This window comes from Chionomys nivalis, chromosome 17, assembly GCF_950005125.1.
Source record: "Chionomys nivalis chromosome 17, mChiNiv1.1, whole genome shotgun sequence".
Lineage (NCBI taxonomy): Eukaryota > Metazoa > Chordata > Mammalia > Rodentia > Cricetidae > Chionomys > Chionomys nivalis.
In genome coordinates this window covers 60891206-60911567 of record NC_080102.1, presented here as the reverse complement: position 1 = coordinate 60911567, position 20362 = coordinate 60891206, and the positions used below count along the sequence as shown (strand labels likewise).

The 20362-nt window shown below is 45.7% G+C and overlaps 1 pseudogene; it reads left to right on the top strand.

Annotated features, from left to right (window-relative positions):
- The first annotated feature begins 557 nt into the window (after positions 1 to 557).
- LOC130889254 (U6 spliceosomal RNA) lies at positions 558 to 679 on the top strand (annotated as a pseudogene).
- The last annotated feature ends 19683 nt before the right edge of the window (positions 680 to 20362 follow it).

Sequence of the window (20362 nt, the reverse complement as noted above, 5' to 3'; positions counted from 1 at the left end):
TTTCTAGTTGCAAGCATCCAGGGAGAAGGAGAGTAAGAAAGAGGACAGGATTCCACTGAGGACAGTAGCAAAGCTGCTTTCTGCTCTGTTGGGGTTGGGGGAGCAAAAGCCTGGAATTTGGAGATGCCAATGAACTCTGGATCCTTTGATTCCTCTTCCCAAGTGCTAGCCTGTGCCACCACCCAAGCCAAATATCTGCAGTCTGCCCCATATTAGCTGCATGACTGCAGGAAAGTTGTTTCCTTTTCTCTAGGCCTTGCTTTCCTGTCAAATAGATGGTATTTTTCTCCCTCCAACATCTGCTCTTCAGATGAGAAGTGTATTCAGTCTAGTACCAGCAGAAGCTGTCTAAGCCCAGGAAACTGGATACCCTAAGAGTGGGGAAATAAAAGTTCTGACCTTCCAATTGCCATACTCCCACACTCTCGGTTCCCACCACTGAGCATCCGTTTAAGAGAAGTGGAGATTAGAAGTCAGAACTGCTATCTATGTATGTTGAGAAGTCCAAGGACTTGAGTTAGTCATTAAAAAAAAAAAAAAGAAAGAAAAAAAGAACAGTGCTTACTCCAGAAGCACACACCCTAAAATTGGAATGATACAGATAAGGTAAGCGAGGCCTAGAAAAAAATGGTCCCTGTGCAAGGGCGACACTCAAATTCATGACAGTTCTATTTTTTTTTAAAGGTTTTTTTTTTTTTTTGGCCGGGCAGTGGTGGAGCACGCCTTTAATCCCAGCACTCGAGAAGCAGAGGCAGGTGGATCTCTGTGAGTTCGAGGCCAGCCTGGTCTAGAAGAGCTAGTTCCAGGACAGGAACCAAAAGCCGCGGAGAAACCCTGTCTCAAAAAATCCAAAAAAAAAGTTCTTTTTTTATTAATTATATATGCAGTACTCTGTCTGCATGTCTGCTGCTGGCCAGAAGAGGGCACCAGATCTCATTACAGATGGTTGAGCTCAGGACCTCTGGAAGAGCAGCCAGTGCTCTTAACCTCTGAGCCATCTCTCCAGCCCCTATAGTTCTATTTTAAAAGAAAAAAGAAAGCTGCTGTTGCAAACAGAGACTCCGGGTGCTTGTCCGGGTGCCTCTACTGTGTTAGACTCCGCCCTGTTCACCTCCTAGGGCTCCCTTTGCTGCTCTCCACCCTCTCACAATCTCATTGACTGGCTTTGTGCACTTGATCCTTGGGGAAAGACCTACACGGGAATGTTGCCTTTGAAGAAAGGTTACATTCCCTTTACTTCCCCTCCAGTAGAGCTCTGCTTCCTCCTCACAGGTGGGCTTCCGTAAGACATTATAGAGCCTCCCTCAGTCCCCAGGCGTAAGAAGCTATCCCATGGTAAGTGCTGAGAACAGAGTTCAGGGAGATTCCAGTATAAGAAATAACAGTACTCACCTATTCTCACCACCCTGGGAAATCTCAGCCTCAAGAAAGAAAATATGCTCAGGATGATTAATATCTCTTTCATCCAATTGCTTTATGTTCAGTATCAAAGGAATGTCAGTTTTACCTGTCATTTCTCCCCGCTGTTTTATTATGCTCTTTTTGGCAGTTGGTGCAATAATTTAAGGCAAAATAAGTTTAAGGCATGAGCCTTCCTTTCAAGGACTGTATAACCTATACTAACATTGGTGTATAATGTTACACCAACTCTGCTTATATAAAACAGCGAATGCTCTCTCTCAGTGTCAATGGAAAAGCAGCTGGACTATAACTTAGTTGGTAGAATGTTTACCTAGAATACATGAAGTCCTGGGTTAGATCCTCCATTACCAAGTTACTGGGCTTGGTGGCATGTGCCTATAAACCCAGCACTCAGGGAAGTTGAAACAGGAAGACCAAAGTCACAGTCAAAGCAGGCAAGGTTCTTCTATGATACCTAAGATTCTGACTCAAATAATTCAAGAGCAGAGTAGCAGGGAAGTTCCAGCTTAGTCTCTTTCACAAAGTTGCAGTGGTGTTTCTCTGTGTCTCAGCAGCTGCTCCCAAGTAACCACAAAGAGGCTTAATATAGTAGTTACTAATACTCAGCTAATAGCTCAGGCTGCTTACTAGCTAACTTTTTTTTTTAAATTTATTTATCTTTTGGTTTTTCAAGACAACGTTTCTCTATGAAACAGTCCTGGCTGTCCTGGAACTTGCATTGTGTAGTGGGAGCTGCGGGCTGTGTTCCTGCTGCCCCAGCTCCCGGTCGCCTGGCTAGCTTATGCCCCGAAATAACAACACACAAACTATATTCTTTTTTTATTTATTTATTTACTATGTATACAATATTCTGTCTGTGTGTATGCCTGCATGCCAGAAGAGGGCACCAGATCTCATTCTAGATGGCTGTGAGCCACCATGCGGTTGCTGGGAATTGAACTCAGGACCTTTGGAAGAGCAGGCAATGCTCTTAACCTCTGAGCCATCTCTCCAGCCCCACAAACTGTATTCTTTTAAACACTGCTTGGCCCATTATATCTAGCCTCTTCTTGGCTAATTCTCACGTATTAATTTAGCCCATTTCTAATAATCTGTGTAGCACCCCAAGGTGCGCTTACCGGGAAGATTCTAGCCTACGTCCATCCTGGGTCGGAGCTTCATCGCATCTGCCCCAGAGAGGAGAGCTATCGAGTCTGAGTTCACTTCCTCTTCCTCCCAGCATTCTGTTCTGTTTACTCCACCCACCTATGTTCTAACCTATGAGGGCCAAGCAGTTTCTTTATTTTTTAACCAATGACCTTCCTCCATCATTTCCCCTTTTTCTGTTTAAACAAAAAAAAAAAAAAAAAAAAGGAAGGCTTTAACTTTAACATAGCAAAATTACATATAACAAAACAGTTATCAAGCCGGGCGGTGGTGGCGCACACCTTTAATCCCAGCACTCGGGAGGCAGAGGCAGGCGGATCTCTGTGAATTCGAGACCAGCCTGGTCTACAGAGCTAGTTCCAGGACAGGCTCCAAAACCACAGAGAAACCCTGTCTCGAAAAACCCCCCAAAAACACCAAAACAGTTATCAAGTAAAAATTACAATATTTACATCTATTTTATCTTTATCATAACTAAGGAAAACTATAACTATAGCTAACTATTCTTCAACTCCATCAAAGACTCCAGAAAGACACAATATTACCTAAGCAAACAAGAAATAAGCAACTTGCCGGGCGATGGTGGCGCACGCCTTTAATCCCAGCACTCGGGAGGCAAGGTAGGTGGATCTCTGTGAGTTCGAGACCAGCCTGGTCTACAGAGCTAGTTCCAGGATAGGCTCCAAAGCCACAGAGAAACCCTGTCTCGAAAAACCAAAAAAAAAAAAAAAGAAAGAAATAAGCAACTTGCAAACTCTAGAAATGACAGAGACATCTCACTGCCTTGACAGTCACCCAAAGTTTCTCTGTACCATTGGGGCATCCATCTTCGGCCTACAGGCCCATAGTTTCCAGCAGACATTTCCATGAAGCAGGAAATTTCAAAGGCAGTTCAGTCATTATCTGCTGTATCCTGCAGAATGTCTCATAGACTCTTTCATGAATCAGGAACCCCGAAAGATCATCTCACCTTTAGGCAAGTTCAGCAGTCCTCTCTCTGCGGGTTCTTTGTGTCCAGTTTATGCAACAGTCCAGGCAAGAGCAGTTTCTTGCCCAAATGGCTATCAAACTCCATAAGGAGCCTTTTCGATGCCCATCTTCTTCTTGAAATAGATTGGTGCTGCCAGGAGCAGAGTGTCTCATTGTCATGAAAAGTCCTAAGTTATTAAAATATTTAAAATGCCATATTCTATAATCTTTGAAAGATATGAGGAATGCCTATCTAAAATATATCTATGTATATCTAGAAAATCTAACATGACTACAAACTTTATTATTATAGATAACTATTCATTAACAACTTATATACATAACATTTTTACATGAGCTACACAATCACAATACCTTAATCAATATCAGAAATACATATACATATAACAAAATTAACCTTAAATTTAAATCACTAAAGCAAAATCCATATCAGTGCAAATTATTCATACCTATATCATATCCCCCTTTAATGTAAAAGAACATTTATAAACAATATTTGGGAATATGGACATAGTTATTTCTCTCCAAACTGCTTCCTGCTGAATGGGGGCGCTGTTAATCAGATATTTCAGGGTATAACCTGTGTGCTAGGTTCATCTCAGTCGTCAATTGAGTGAAGTAATTTTTTGAAGGTGTTCACAGCAACCCTTCAGGAGGGCGTGGTCTATCATACCATATTGGGATGGAAGCAATCTGCAGGGTGTCATCATCTGTGAAAACAAAAGAAGAATCTCTTTTCCAAAGTATCATATCCTTAGATCCAAATTCTGAAGTCAAGGTATTTTCAAAATATCTATGTTGGATTAGTTCAGTAGCATTTATAAACAAATATCTTTTAGCAGCTGTTGCTCCTTCCTCAGCATTCAAACAATTCAAACAGAGCATAATAGCATACAGTATCAAAATTCTCTGTGTATTTTTCATCTTTGTGTGCTTTATTTTAACCTCTATTTTGTTTATTTTTACTTTTATTTTTTGCTTTTTGAGACTGGTTCTCTGTATCTTTGACCTGGAATAACTCTGTAGACCAGGCTGTCCTTGAACTCTCAGAGATCCTTCTGTCTCTGCCTCCCAGGCATTGGGATTAAAGGTGTGTACTGCCACACCTTGAAGTCACAGAGGTCAATCTCCCTCTGCCTCCCAAGTGTTGGGATTAAAGGTGTGTACTACCACACCCAACTACTTCCTTATTTTTGTTTTTTTACTTTTAAGAACTTTAACTTGCCGGGCGGTGGTGGCGCACGCCTTTAATCCCAGCACTCGGGAGGCAGAGGCAGGCGGATCTCTGTGAGTTCGAGACCAGCCTGGTCTACAAGAGCGAGTTCCAGGACAGGCTCCAAAACCACAGAGAAACCCTGTCTCGAAAAACCAAAAAAAAAAAAAAAAAAAAAAAAAAAAGAACTTTAACTTTTAGCCTGCATATATTTTTTAACACACTGTAAATCATTTAAAGTTTTCTTTGTCTTTGAATCTCTCTTTACTGTATATCTCTCTTTTTCTGACCACATGAGTCTTTAATTTACCAAGCAATATCAGTAGGATGAAAGCCGTGGCTTTGACGGCTGGATCCAGCCCATTCCTTAGCTTTCCAGCCTCACAGCGGAGGTACTGGCTGTAGCCATTTTTATTGCCACAACTCTGTGGTGTTTTAGGGTCCCTGCCAGCAAGTAAGCTGCAGCATTCTGCTCACAGACCACACTCATTTGGACGGACTGCCTGAAAGAGTCAGAGTTTGCCCTGGCAGGACAGACCAGAAAGCCAGCATTTTAAATAAAACAGCACAACTTTTTTCCTGCTACGGCTGAAAACAAACAAGCATGCAGTCAGCTTTTATCAACACCATTTAAGTGTTTCGTGGCAGGACCTCTTAATGAGCTGCAGGGTTTTGCAGCTAAAGCTGAGTCAGGAAGCCTTTCTTTTTTTTTTTTTTAAATATTTATTTATTATTATGTATACAATATTCTGTCTGTATGCCTGACGGCCAGAAGAGGGCGCCAGACCTCTTTACAGATGGTTTTGAGCCACCATGTGGTTGCTGGGAATTGAACTCAGGACCTTTGGAAGATCAGGCAATGCTCTTAACCACTGAGCCATCCCTCCAGCCCCCTCAGGAAGTCTTTCTTAGATGAGAGCGCTTGCTTGCCTCTAGCAGGCAGAGCAGACCCAAGAAATTGCTGCTACCACGTCGGGCGCCATTTTGTAGTAGGAGCTGCGGGGCTGTGTTCCTGCCACCCCAGCATTGTAGACCAGGCTGACCTTGAACTCACAGAGATCCTACCGCCCAGCTCTACTAGTTAACTCTTATATTTTAAATGAACCCATATTTCTTATCACACATTCATCTTGTTTCCTTCTGCCTCTCTCTCTCTCTCTCTCTCTCTCTCTCTCTCTCTCTCTCTCTCACTCATCTGAATCCACCCTTCTTCCTCCCAGCATTCTTTCCCCCAAAAGTCCTGCCTAGCTATTGGCCAATCAGCTCCCCTATCCCCAGACAGGATTTCTCTGTGTAACAGTTCTGACTGTACTGGATTTACTTTGTAGATCAAGCTGTCCTTGAACTCACCAAGATCTGCTTGCCTCTGGCCGCAAGTGCTGGAATTAAAGATCTGTGTCCAGTACTGTAACTCCGTAGTGGCGTTTGAAATCAGGGCTGTTCACCTCCAGAGGCACCTTCGCTGTGCAGGATGGTTTTGGCTGTCCTGGGTTTTTTGCACTTCAATATAACAACACTTATCTCCTCTGCTAGACCAGCTTCTGGAAGGTAAAGGTTGTTTTTACGTCCATTTTCCCATAGACTAGTACATTGCTTGATTAGTAAAATACAATTTGAACACATTGCCTTTAGAAAAAATTAACAAGCTGAGCAGTGGTGGCGCACACCTTTAATCCCAGCATTCGATAGGCAGAGGCAGAAGGATCTCTGTAAGTTTGAGGCCAGCCTTGTATACAAAGTGAGTTCCAGGAAGGCTCAAAAAGCTACACAGAGAAACCCTGTCTCAAAAAAAGAAGAAAAGTAGGAAGGAAGGAAGAAAGGAAGAAAAGAATTCTATGTAAGGCTGGATGTGATGGCGAATGTCTTTAATCCCTGCATTTGGAGACAGAGGCAAGCAGATCTTGGTGAGTTCTAGAACAGCCAGGGCTACATAGACCATGTCTCAAAAAAGAAAATAAAAGAAAAGAAAGAAGGAAGGAAGGAAAGGAAGGAAGGAAGGAAGGAAGGAAGGAAGGAAAGAAGAAAGAAAGAAAGAAAGAAAGAAAGAAAGAAAGAAAGAAAGAAAGAAAGAAAGAAAGAAAGAAAGAGAAAATTTCTTTGGGTTATGTGGGTCAATGGTTATTGGTTAAGAGCACTTGCTGCAGGGTGAAGTGGAGGACTGGAGAATGGCTAGTGGTTAAGAGAGCTGGCTGCTCTTCCAGAGGTCCTGAGTTCAATTCCCAGAAAGATGGTAGCTTGTGACCATCTGTAGTAGGATCTGATACCCTCTTCTGGCATAAAGACATGCATGCAGATAGAGCATTCATATACATAAAACAAATAAGTAAATCTTTAAAAAAAAAAAAAAAAAAAAGCACTTGCTGCCCTTCCAGAAGATCCACGTTTATTCCCATCTGTAACTCTGGGGATTCAATGCCTTCTCCTGTCCTGGTACCAAGCATGGTCGTGTAGTGCACATAAATACAGGCAGGCAAAACATTTATACACATAAAAATAAGTCTTTTTTTAAAAGAATCCTCTGTAATCTTTCCATAAAATACTTCTAGTTGCCTCTGTCAAATGTACATTCAGATGAATTCAATTTCTAAATTTCACAGGAACTCTATAAATTCCCTAGGTAATTAGGTGCTAGACTGTGCAGTCCAGACCACAAGAACAAGACTTTAAAAAAGAAGAGGACTGCTAAGAGTTAAGATGAACTGAGGAACTTGTGCAGGGCTTCAGTGGCCTGGACAACAATAAGGATAACTGTGCATTCTAGACCTGGAACCACAGGGGCAAGGCTGACAATAAATTGGATACATTAGTGAGATAATGCCATGTGCTCTACCCACATGGTGAGCTGGAAAGTAGCTGTGGGATTCAGGTAGGAGCAGGAGCAAGGGAAGAGGTAGAAGGCCTCAATGTCAGTTTACCTCGTTAAAGTCCTGGTAGATGTGGCCATACCCTCCCATCTGTCTGTCTCCCTTGTTTCCTTCCTTTCTTCTGTTCTCTCCCTCTCCCTCCCTCCCCGACTCTTGGTTTTTCTAGACAGGGTTTTTCTGTGTAACAGCCCTAGTTGTCCTGGAACTCACTCTGAAGACCTTGAACTCACCAAGATCCTCCTACCTTAGCCTCCCAGGTGCTGGGATTAAAGGTGTGCGCCACCACTGCCCAGCCCACTCTCCTTTCTTAGAAACATATTCCAACACTCCATCTCCATTTGCCCGTCCAATCATATTGTCACCTGGCATATGAAGAGGCACATGTTCAATGCTAGACTGAGGGGCTGTACCTAAACTTGTAGTCTCCTAGAACACAAGAGAACAATTTAAGGAACAAATAGACTAGACATAAATGAAAACATGTTTGCCATATCGAAGTGAAGTGCCATACCATATAGGGGCCATGACAACCTGGAAGAGGAAGCCAGGCTGGATAAAATTACCTGGAAATGGACCTTTCCCCCACTAGTGAGCAAATCAGGAGATACTATGGGGTCAGACAAGCTCCAGCAGCCTGGACCCATGCCAGCGGAAAAACCATTGTCTGAGTTGCTTTCTGGACTTCCTGCCCTGGAACACCTGCCCCTCCTAACATACACACTCCCTCCCCAATCCCATGGTGAGGAGGCATGCCCAACACAGGACAGCAGACACTGAGGTTCTCAGAGAGAAGAAAGGTCATCCAAGCCCTGCACAGCAGAGGGTCACAGAAGAAGGATGTTTCCCAATTTTAATATTCTGAGATCCTCATCTCATTCCCCATTCCCTTCTGGCTCTACTCATCTGGAACATCTGGACTTTCCTGGCTGAAGTGAGCAGTCGTTGAGTGAGCAGTGATTCTCTGAAGGTATCAGTCTTCTAAGCATGCCCGGGTGTTTTTGTACCTGAGGGAGAATTCAGCAGACTGGGTGTGGCTGAAAGTCTTGTCTGGGATGAGGAATCTCCAAGTCACTATTGTTTTGTTGGGATTTTTCGAAGGAGGGGTGCCTTGGAAGAAGCAGGGTCTCACTGTCTAGACTAAGCTGATATTGAAGTTGCAGTGATCCTTCAGCTTCTGCCTCACGAGTGCTTGAATTACAGGAGTCTACCAGCACACAGGACTTTCAAACCCACTTTCACTGTGACCCCACACACCCATCCCCTCCAGCCCAACCCTGACCCATCTCCCCGCTGATTCCCATTCCCAGTCACTGCCTCTCCTCAGCTCCTGCGCCCCACCTCCATCCACACACTCCTCTGGCAAGCTGACCAAACTGTTGGCTGGAAACTAAACTGAAAGCGGAAATGGGCAGTTGGGAGGTGTGATTTATGTCTCTGACTTCACCCCAGGCTGGAGCCCAAAAACGCCATCCTCCAAATGCCCTTTTGGCAAATTTCCTCTCCCTCAAAAACCTCAGGCCCTTCTAGCTGGTCACAGGTCACCAAATAAAGCACCTCCTCCACAATCCTAGCGACATGGTGACTTTTCACGCCTCCAGCTCCTGTGCATTGCAGTTGCGGAAGAACGTGTTGTCTTTACAAATCGCCACAGGAGGCAAAGGCTCCTATCAGCCCCAAACAGTAGGGAAGTCCCTCTAATATCTAATTTCCTTTTCTGCCATTGAACCAGTAGCTGGTGAAAACAAAAGGAACTTACTCTCTCAGAATCAACTTCTAGTCTTGCAAACCTAAAACATCCCCAGCCGAATAGCCCCCCATTTCCATCTCTGCACCCTTCTTCCTCGTGAGGCCTGATGCCGTGGTGCACACCTGTAACACCAGCACTGGCCAAAGGAGAACCTTGAGTTTGTGGCTAGCCAGAGTTACACGTGAGACCCTTCTCAAGATCTCAAGAAAAAGTGGGGAGGGCGCTATCAAGGCGTTTATTCTTCTATCAGTAACATGGTGTGGGCGTCCAATTTCACTCTCATCCTATCCTGGAAACCAAGCCCCCTACCCCAACAGCCCTCCCTTAACTTCTAGAGATGTTCCTTCACCAGTTAGAAAAAGTTCCTCTGGAACCTAACCATCTTTTTTCTTTTTTCTTTTCTTTTTCGTTTTTTTTTTCTTTTTCTTTCTTTCTTTCTTTTTTTTTTTTTTGTTTTTTTTTTTGTTGTTGTTGTTGTTGACAGGGTCTTATTGTGTAGCCCTGGCTGTCCCTGGGACTCTTAGTATACACCAAGATCTGCCTCCCCAATGCTGGTACTAAAGGTCTATGCCACCATGCCAGCTTTGTCTGCTTTTTATTTTATTTATTTATTTATTTTATTTTGATTTTAGAGACAGGTTTCTCCGTAGCTTTTTTGGTTCCTGTCCTGGAACTAGCTCTTCTAGAACAGGCTGGCCTCGAACTCCCAGAGATCCGCCTGCTTCTGCCTCCCGAGTGCTGGGATTAAAGGCGTGTGCCACCACCACCTGGCTTTGTCTGCTTTTTAAAATGACTCATCAATCAAATGTCCTTGTTAACATTAGTTGTTGAGAACATTAAATGAGAAAATCAAACCAGGCTTGGTATCTCACGCCTCTAATTCAGCCCATGTGATGCTGAGGCAGGAAGATTGTCCATTAGTTTGAGAGCCAATCTGGGCTATATACTGAGTTTCAAGCTAGCCTGGGCTACAGAATGAGACTTTTGGAAAAGGGAGAGCCTGGAATGGTAGAGTATGACTATGTCCCAGCATTTGGGAGGTAGGGGCAGAAAGGTCAAGAGTTTAAGGTCATCATCAGTGACCTTGCCTCAGAAGGAAATTTGAGACAAGCCGAAATTATCAGTCTTAAAAAACAAGTATCGTGGTGGCACAGTTTTAACCCCAGCACTTAGGAGGCAGAGGTAGGCGGGTCTGTGAGTTCCAGGTCAGCCAAGGCTAGTTGAGACCCTGTCTGGAGAAGAAGGAACAAAGAGAGAAAGAGGAGAGAGAGAGAGAGAGAGAGAGAGAGAGAGAGAGAGAGAGAGAGAGAGAGAGAGAGAGAGAGAGAGAGAGAGAGAGAAGAAACTATAATATTAATTTGAAACATATCAACTGCGCTGCCTAGGGTTATCTTAAGGTTAAATTAGGTAATATATGTCACTGTTTAGTTTCCTAAATGGTGTTTAATAATTTTGGTTGTTCCCATCTTCATAGAGGGACCTAGGAATTTTCCCTTTCTCATTTCAGTCTCCTTGAATAGGACTTACATCCTAGGTTTTAGGGTCAGATGAATGAGCGGGCCACCCTCCATTCACTTCTGGAGTCTGACCTGCCTGCCTGGCTGGCGGCTTTCCTTACCACCCCCTGCAGAGCCCTGAGCTCATCATGGTTACCAAGTATTTGTTTGTTTCTGGCCCCTCAGAAGGACTTGGGCCTGGTTTTCCCCTGAGTTTCTGTATAAGAATCTGAATTATTGGACTACGATGGAAGCCCTAATGCTCAGCTAGGTTGATCACTCTCATTTAAGAAAGACAAACTTCAGAGCCAAAGACTCTTGCTCAAGTTGGAACTTCCAAGTGCCTGGATCCATCCCAGTGGTTCCTGTCTGTCCTCATGGCTAGAAGTATCCACCCCCCTTCCTTTCTTCCTCATTATTTTTGAGTACCTGGAACATATGTAAGGGCAGGAGGGGCCCCGAAAGTCCTCCAGTAACAGCTTTTCTTCCTCCATTCTCCCAAGTGCCCCCCAACTTTGACTCCTGCCCTTGATTCCTCTCCGACATCTGCCTCCTGTCACACTCACTTGGCTCAGCACTAGCCTGTATATCATTTGCTCATCACTGAACAATAAATTATTGCTCTCTTGATTTCATTTGGCGATATTGGTTTTGTTTTGGAGTATGTATGTATATATGTGGCCTGTATGTGCCTATAGTGTTCATATGCAAGTGCACATACACGTGGAGGCCTGAGGTTGGCTTCTGGTGTCTTCTTCAATTGCCTTTTCCCTTAAGTACTGAAGCAAGGTCTCTCACTGATCTCAGAGCTCTCTGGTTAGTCAGCTTTTCCAGGGATTATCTGGCTTTGCCTCCTGAAGGCTGGGATGAGAGGGAGGCTGCTATGCACACCTATGGCTCTAGCTTTTATATGGGTAATGGGATCTCATCCTAGCCTCACACGTGTACATGGGTAACGGGAGCTCATTCCAATTCCGTACTGCACAGTAAATGCTTTCCCCTCAGAGCCAACTCCCCAGCCCCAGCTTTGTTTTTTTGAGTCAGGATCTCCTTAGGTATCTCAGACAGCCTGGAACTCACCAACCTTCTGCTTCAGACTCCTAAATTCTGGAATTACAGGCATGCACAACAATGTCAGGCTATATGTTTGGGTTTTTTGTTTGTTTGTTTGTTTTGTTTTGTTTTTGAGTGGGGTGCCTTTAGTCTGAAGCAAAGACATGCCAAGTTCTGAGTTTAAAATCAACCTGATCTATAATAGTGAGTTTTGGCCACCAGGGTTACAGAAAAAAAAAAAAGTCCTGGAGGTGGTGGTGAATGCCTTTAATCCCAGCACTCGGGAGGCAGAGGCAGGTAGATCTCTGTGAGTCAGCCTGGGCTACAGAGTGAGTTTCTAGATAGGCTCCAAAGCTACACAGAGAAACCCTGTTTTTCATTTTAGAATAAAGTTATTTTGTTTATAAAAATAAACAATAAGATGAGGGGAACTTGGGGTTTTTGTTTTGTTTTTCAGGACAGGGATTTCCTGTGTGGCCCTGGCTGTTCTGGAACTCATTCTATAGACCAGGCTGGCCTCAAACTCACAGAGGTCTTACTGCCTCTACCTTCTGAGTGCTGGGATTAAAATCAAGCAGCTAGGGTTGCTTTTCTCCAGTGCTCGCTGGGGGTCTGGAGCTCACTGATCAACAAGTCAATGATACTCTTCCAGAAGACTCAGTTCCCAGCACCCACAGAGGTGGCTCACAATAGCTCCAGGGGATATGAAACCTCCTCTACCACCCTCAGGCACCCGCCAACAGACCCATACACAAAATAAAAAATAAAATTTTTCTTAAAATTATTAGTGGTTCTCTTTCAGAGTGTTTAATCAGAATCCATCTCTTTCCAGACACCCAAAGAGTAGACGCTGTAGTAAGCACACTAGAGTGGCAGAGTCTATGAATGTCAGCACCCTGTGAGCCCCGTAACAGATTTCCTGTACTGTCGTGGGGAGGGCCAAACACCCCAAAGCCAAGCCGAAAGCTGAGACAGGTAGCTTCTCCCAGACTGGGTTAGAATCCGCTTTTCTACTTACTTTAAGCACATTAATTATCCTCTATGTGCCTCAGTTTCTCCCCTTGTGGAAGAGACAAAGAAGACATCCCTCATACAGGAACAATACCCACTAAGCTAATTCACAAGGAGCTCTTTGGATACACACTGGATGCCAAAAGCACGCGCTATTCTTATTTTGGAGTCGATAGTTCCAGGAAGCTGTTTCCCCAGCCCACCCCATGCAGACCTGGGCCGTGTGGCCCATTCCCTGTATCTTCATGGGTTCTTACTACCCTTCTCCAAACCTGCCAATATGGTCCCTGTGCAATCTCACCCTTTTTCAGCTCCCTTCTATCCCTCTGGGCCCCAAACCTGGGCGTGGGGAGAGGCAAAGAGGAAGAGAGGGGAAAACCTGGCTATTTTAGGGCAGAGGAACTATTGGAGGAACTGGAAAGGGGGGAAGCAGGGAGTGGACCTAGAGTTGGGAGGCTCCTTATTGGGAAAGGCTCTGTCTGATTCTGAGAGACAGAGGCCAGGCCTTGGCACCAGACCAAAGAGCAGGCTCCAGGCCCCAGTCTCAAAGCTCCAAGAAGGAACGAGATGCCCTTTTGCTTTGAACCCTTCTCCAGACAGTCCCCTACCCAACACTACTCCTGCTAACCAAACCACAGCTATTAAAGGAGCTAGAACCAGGAGCTGCAAGCTCCTGTGTGTGGACCAAGGAGGGAGGAGGCTCCTGTTTCTGGACCATAAGATCAAACACTGCTTCGAAAGTGACTTTCTCCAGGACGCTGCCCCCACTCCACCTCTGGTGTCCAGCAGTTGACTAAGCGCCTCTTGCAGGAGTTAAGCCAGTTCTGGGGAAACTGCTGGGGGGGGGGGGCAAGGGTGAGTAACGGTCCCCACGGGGATGGGGTGCCCATGACTAATCAATGAGAGAGTGAGAGAGAAAAGTTACATTCCTTGACTTGTAGGGCAGTGGATGGAGGTGGGAGGTGGGGCAGGGGCAGATTGAAGCAAAGACAGCCAAGTAGGGATACAAAGAGTGAAGCTAGGCTGAGCTGGGCTGGGGTATCTTTTAGGAGAAGCAACCCAGGTAAACCACCCATCCAGGTCAGTGCTCCCATCCCTGGCAAAGGAACCCTCCCTCTTCTCCCTTCGGGGACACTAGCTTTGGATAGGGTGAGGGAAGGATGCAGAGGGATCTCACTGACATTCCTCAGTCCCTGACTCACCCACCCAGGGGTCCCTTGCCCGAAAGACCATGCACGGAAAAACTCGGCTGTGCAAGGTTGAGAGCCACACTGGGAATATAAGAGCGGAAATGAGCTGGGAGCCAAGGTGCTGAAGCAAGGAAGGAAGCCAGTCTGCCACCACAAAGGAGGCAGGAAAGAGAGGGAACAAACAGTGGAGTGCTTCCTGCCCATGCAGCCTGCAGCCCTCTCCACTGTCTCCCCTCCACTCTCAGTGCCCCCAGCAAAGACAGGTGGAGCTAGGCCTGGGGGCTCACACCTGTAATCCTAGCACTGAGAGACAAAGCGAAGAGGATTACTCCACTTTTGCCATTAGCCTGGGCTTCTCGGTAACTTCTAGGCCAACCAAGGCTACATAGCTAAACCCAATCTCAAAAAGCCAAAACCAAACAAATAAATAGCAAGCACCCAGCCTTCATGACAGGAGCCCAGTTATTTTCCCAGCAGTTTCTAGACACGCGGCTAGTGAACTGCCCCCACCCAAACCTGTGTCTCTAATGGCCTTCTGGTTTCTGTAGCTGAAAGAAGGCAGCCAGTCAGTGGGGTACAGGCCTTTAATCCCAGCACTTGGGAGACAGAGGCAGATGAACCTCTGCATTTGAGGCTAGCCTGGTCTATAGAGTGAGTTCCAGGAGAGCCAGGGCTACACAGAGAAACCCTGCCTAGAAAAAAAGACAAAACAAACAAGCTGAAGGCTAAGTGAGGTTAGGGCTGGCTGGTGGGGAAACAGTGGTCAGAAAAAAGTAGCCCTCATCTCAAACCTGCTGCTTCATCTCCCACACCACTGAGAGAAAGCAGAGAGGCTGATACCCACACAGCACCCCCAGTTTTGGCCTGTTGACCACTCAAGTCACAGAAAACCCATCCTAGTAAACACTGACACAGCATATACAGTTCAAAGCCTGTGCGTGTGTGTGTGTGTGCGTGTGTGTGTGTGTGCGTGTGTGTGTGTATATATATACACAGGTTACATACACATTCATACTGCACAGGAACCTCACCCAAGCTGGCCGGTACAAACAGTGATGAAATGGAGGGATGAGGAAACCTGTCTGTCTGGGACCCACACACAGGTCCAGCATTGGCTCTTCTCCAGGCTCAGAGCCCTTTCCATACTCCTCCCCAGGGACTACAGCCTGCAGAATGAAGCGAGAAGGAAGACTGGAGGCATGTAGGGTGCTCTGGCCTGCAGCCTGTTTTCTGTGAAGCTCTGTCAGCTGCCTGAGTTTCTGAAGTCCTGCCCTGCTCCCTGAGGTGATCATATGGAAAATGTCCAGCTGTGGTTGCTTGAAGAGATGAACTCAGCCAATCTGAGTGGGGCTAGGGGCTTGAACTCAGCGTCAGACTTTCCACCTCAGATCCACCCCTCCTCCCCCCCCCATACAGCACCCCTGGGATTCAGGAGCAGGAAAGGGGCCAAAGGGACAGCTGCATCACTGTCTCAACCTTGGCTTGGAGGGGGAGGGGCGCTGAGCAGAGAACAGGGATACACTTCCGGTCTGTTATCCCTGCCTGCCACAGATGGTGGATGGATAGACCAGGGGAGCTGGACCTAAAGAGACCAAAGAGACTAATCTACATGTGATAAGTGGGGGGAGAAAAGTGACCAGAAATCTGTGTCCAAGAGATAGAGTGGTCAGGAGGGTAGAAGACCCAACAAAGGTCCTAAAAATGACAGATGACATAGAAAATTAGGCCCTTCTTGGAGAGAAGGGGATTTGGGGATAAAGCAAACCAGGTGGCCTACTTCCTGCCTCCTCAGAACTGCAGCTGCCTCTCGGTGACCAATGGAGAATTCCTCACCAACTGCTTGATTTGAACTTTTCCTTCAAGCAGCTTTTAGAGTTCATCTGCTTACCACACTTGAGGACCCCACACCAGTCTACCTCCCTTTTCCTCCCGTTTCTTCTCTTCTCCTTTCTTCTTCCTTCTCTCTTCCACCATCTTTCAGGACCTCCGTTCTCACTTCTGTTTCATACAGCACTTGTGCTTCTCCCTTCCTGGCCATTCTCCTTTTCTCTGAGCCCTCTCTCCTACTTCTACTCTCGAGTAAGGCTAGTAGTGCAGGCCTTTAGTCCCAGCACTCAGGAGGCAGAAGGATGTGGTTCTCTGTGAGTTCCAGGTCAGCCAGGACTGCAAGCTGAAACCCTGTCTGAAAAAAAAAAATAACAACAAAATCTCCAACCCAACTCAGCTCCCCTCCTTTCTCCAGTTCACAGAGCTTTGTATGTTCAGTCAAAGAGTTAGATCGAAGGCCCCGTGGCTGTCCCTTGCAGACTTTGGAGTTCACAGGGAGGAACCATGAGTTTTGAGCTGAAAATACCACCATCACAGGCTTGTTTAGCTAGCTCAGATGCCCAAAATGAGGAAAGTGAGTTGCAGAAGACATGAGACCCTCTTTCTCTTCTGTTTGGAGGATGACAGGGTCTTGCCATGTAGCCACACCCTTCATCTTCTCTGGCTGTTCCTCTCTGATGGCTTCACCATTTCCCAAAGACTCCCAACCTGATAATAACTTCCTTTCCGCCTTCTTTTTTCATCCTCCCCCCCTCCTCTTGGTTTTCTTTCCCTGCACCTCCCAGTCTGACCTTCCTCCTTACTCACCCTTCTTAGAACTTGAGTAAGTTATTGGTTTACAGCTGGAGAGCAGAGTGAGACCCTCAGTGGAGAGGTATGGCCGGCCATGGCAGCTGGGGCGGAAGGAAGTGACCTAATGAAAACCCTGTTTTCTAGAGCTCTTTCCCTCCCCTGTGACACAGCTCTGCATCTGACTCCCCCAATTTTCCCCTCCAAGGTCAATCTCTATCACATGCCTCCCCTCTATCTTGGAGACTTAGAGATCCTAGCCCTACCCCTATCTCCAGAATTAGATTTTATGGGATGCATTAGCTAAATGTTGATCTGAACCTGAGACAGGAAGGCCTCTGGTATTCAGCCTGTAAGCTGGGGGACAGCTGTTGAAAGGGATCTCAGCCAAAGGGTCAGGAAGCTCATGCTCTTCCAGAGGCTGAGGTAGGCTGGGGAGGAATGGGTGTTGGGTCTTTGCTATATAAGTTTTGGTGGTAGTGGTGGATTTGAGGAATTTTGTTTGTTTGTTGTTGTTGTTTTGGGGTTTTTTGTTTTTGTTTTAATTTTTTTTTTCAAGACAGGATTTCTCTGTGTTCCTGGCTGTCCTAAAACTCACTATGTAGCCCTGGCTGGACTGGAACTCATAGAGATCCTCCTGCCTCTGCTTCATAAGTGCTGGGATTAAAATCTTGTGCCCACCAAAATGACTACAGCTAAAGATGGTGTGTTGCCCTTAAAGGGCACCTTTACCATCAAATGACCATGTGAGGCTATGATCCCCTTAATTAGTTAGATGTAACCACTTCCCAATATACTTCAAAATACTGAACCTGATTTTAAAAATTCAGTGTTATTTGTGAAACTTTATTTTTCTTTATGTGTGTATGTGTGTTTTGTTAAGATTTGTTTATTTAAGCCGGGCGGTGGTGGCGCACGCCTTTAATCCCAGCACTTGGGAGGCAGAGGCAGGCGGATCTCTGTGAGTTCAAGACCAGCCTGGTCTACAAGAGCTAGTTCCAGGACAGGCTCCAAAACCACAGAGAAACCCTGTCGTGAAAAACCAAAAAAAAAAAAAAAGATTTGTTTATTTATTGTGTATACAGTGTTCTGCCTAGATGTATGCGTGCACACCAGAGGAGGCCACCAGATCTCACTGTAGATGATTGTGACCTTCCATGTGGTTGCTGGGAATTGAACTCAATGATCTTAACTTCCGATCCATCTCTCCAGCCCTGTATGTGTGTGTTTTAAAAGAACACAAATGTGCAGCTGAATGTGGTAAGAAGCACCTTGAATCCCAACATTTGGGAGGTAGAGGCAGGCAGATCTCTTGAGTTCAAGACCAGCCTGGTCTACAGAGTGAGTTCCAGGACAGCCAGGGCAGCACAAAGAAACACTATCGTGAGGGAAAAAAAAGAATTACCTCATACGTATGAGTGTTTTCCCTAAATGTGTGTGTACAATATATATGCCAGGTGCCTTTAGAGGCCAGAAAAGAATGTTGGATACCCTGAAACCAGAGTTACAGAGGCTTGTGAGTGCCGAGAACTAAACTCAGGTCCTCTGGAAGAGCAGCCGCTGCTGTTAACTCCTGAGCTATCTCTCTAGTCCCTTTTTATTGGTTTTTTTTTTTTTTTTTTTTTTTTTTTTTTTTTTTTTTTTTTTTTTTTTTGGTTTTTCGAGATAGGGTTTCTCTGTGGCTTTGGAGCCTGTCCTGGAACTAGCTCTTGTAGACCAGGCTGGTCTCGAACTCACAGAGATCCGCCTACCTCTGATAAGCTACACCTTATTGGTTTTATAAAATGAGGCTTTTGGGCTGGGCGGTGGTGGCACACGCCTTTAATCCCAGCACTCGGGAGGCAGAGGCAGGCGAATCTCTGTGAGTTCGAGGCCAGCCTGGTCTACAAGAGCTAGTTCCAGGACAGGAACCAAAACCACAGAGAAACCCTGTCTCGAAAAAACTAAAATAAAAATAAAATGAGGCTTTTGGGAATGGAGACATAAGTCAGTGGAAGGCTAATTGCTTAGCATATGCAAGGTCCTGCACCACAAAATAAACCATAATAAGGAGTTGAGAGGCAGTGACATGCTCGTCAGGCAAGCTTGAGGACCCAGGTTCAGATCCCAAGCAACCATGTAAAACACTAGGGTTGACAGCACAGACTTTAGCACTGGGAGGTCAGAGACAGGAGTCCTGAGGTTTACTGGCCAAGCAGCCTAGCCACATTCTTAAGCTTCAGGTATAGTGAGACTGAGACTCTGTCTCAAAACTAGATTGAAAACAATTGAAGAAAATACCTAATATCTGCCTTTATATTTCAAAAAATGCACACTCATGCACATACACACAGAAAATAAACAAATGAATTATTTTAAGTTTTTGTTACTTTTTAAATCTTTTAATTTTTTTTTTTTATTCTGTGTGCACTGGTGTCTTGTCTGCATGTGTGTCAGCGTGAGGGTGTTGGATCCTGGAGTTACAGACAGTTGTGAATTGCTATGCTGGGAACTGAACCCCGGTCCTCTGGAAGAGCAGTCAGTGCTCTTAATTGCTGAGTCATCTCTCCAGCCCATGGTAGACCTTTTGTTTGTTTTGTTTTGTTTGTTTTTTGAGAAAGGGTTTCTCTGTGTAGCCCTGGTTGTGCCGAAACTCACTTTGTAGACCAGGTTGGCCTCGAACTCACAGAGATTCGTCTGCCTCTGCCTCCCAAGTGCTGGGGTTAAGGTGTGTGCCACCACCACAGACCAATAAATGAAAGAATCTTATAAGGCTTGACTCCTCCTCCAGCTATTGTTCTAAAAGAAAGGGAAGGACAGGAGGACACACACACACACACACACAATCTGGGGGTGCTCTATCACTGGCCTCATGAATTCTAGCCACAGAGACTTTCTGTGTTACCCTGTTACAATGCTTGCTGCAGCAGACAGCTGGAATCCTTGTGAGGTCACTGTAAACCCCATGACTCAGCGCTGAGATAGGTAGCGCTCACTGAAGGGTAAGAGGTCTACCTATTCTTAGCCTTTCATGTGATCCCTAGAAAACAAATGTGCTCATTGTGAGGTGATGATGGACAAGGAGGATCTGGAACCAAAGAAGGAGTGTGTGTTTGGGGTGAGTAGAGAGATGAAGAGAGCCAAAGGTTTAGTGACCTCCTGAGGAGGATTTGTTCTTGAAAAGCAAGCTGGGCTTTATCTCCAGCTTCAGCTTCATGCTATGTGTTAAGGACACAGTATGTATCATGACACACATGCTCCTACCAGATTGGAAATACTGTCGTCTCTATAGAGACATAAAGAGCTGTAGCTACTGAGATGCCTGGATTTGGGGCACAGTCCCTGGCTTTCTTGCCATCCTCCCTGACAGGGCCCTGACAAGGTTTCAACTTCCTATTTTGGCTGGTAATCATTCCACAAAGAGCTAGAAATGGCAGGCAGACTTGTGGAAGAAGAGGGAACTCCTGGCTCATTCACAGCCCCTTGTAGCCTCAATCGGATGTGCACTGGGAATCCTGGTACTCCAGGTCCCTCCCTGATGGGCTCCAGATGTGCTCACATCTGGGAAGGCCATCCCAGGAAGCTGACACTCCCACTTACAACTCCCACCCAGAGCCTCTCTTTTCAGCTTCCAG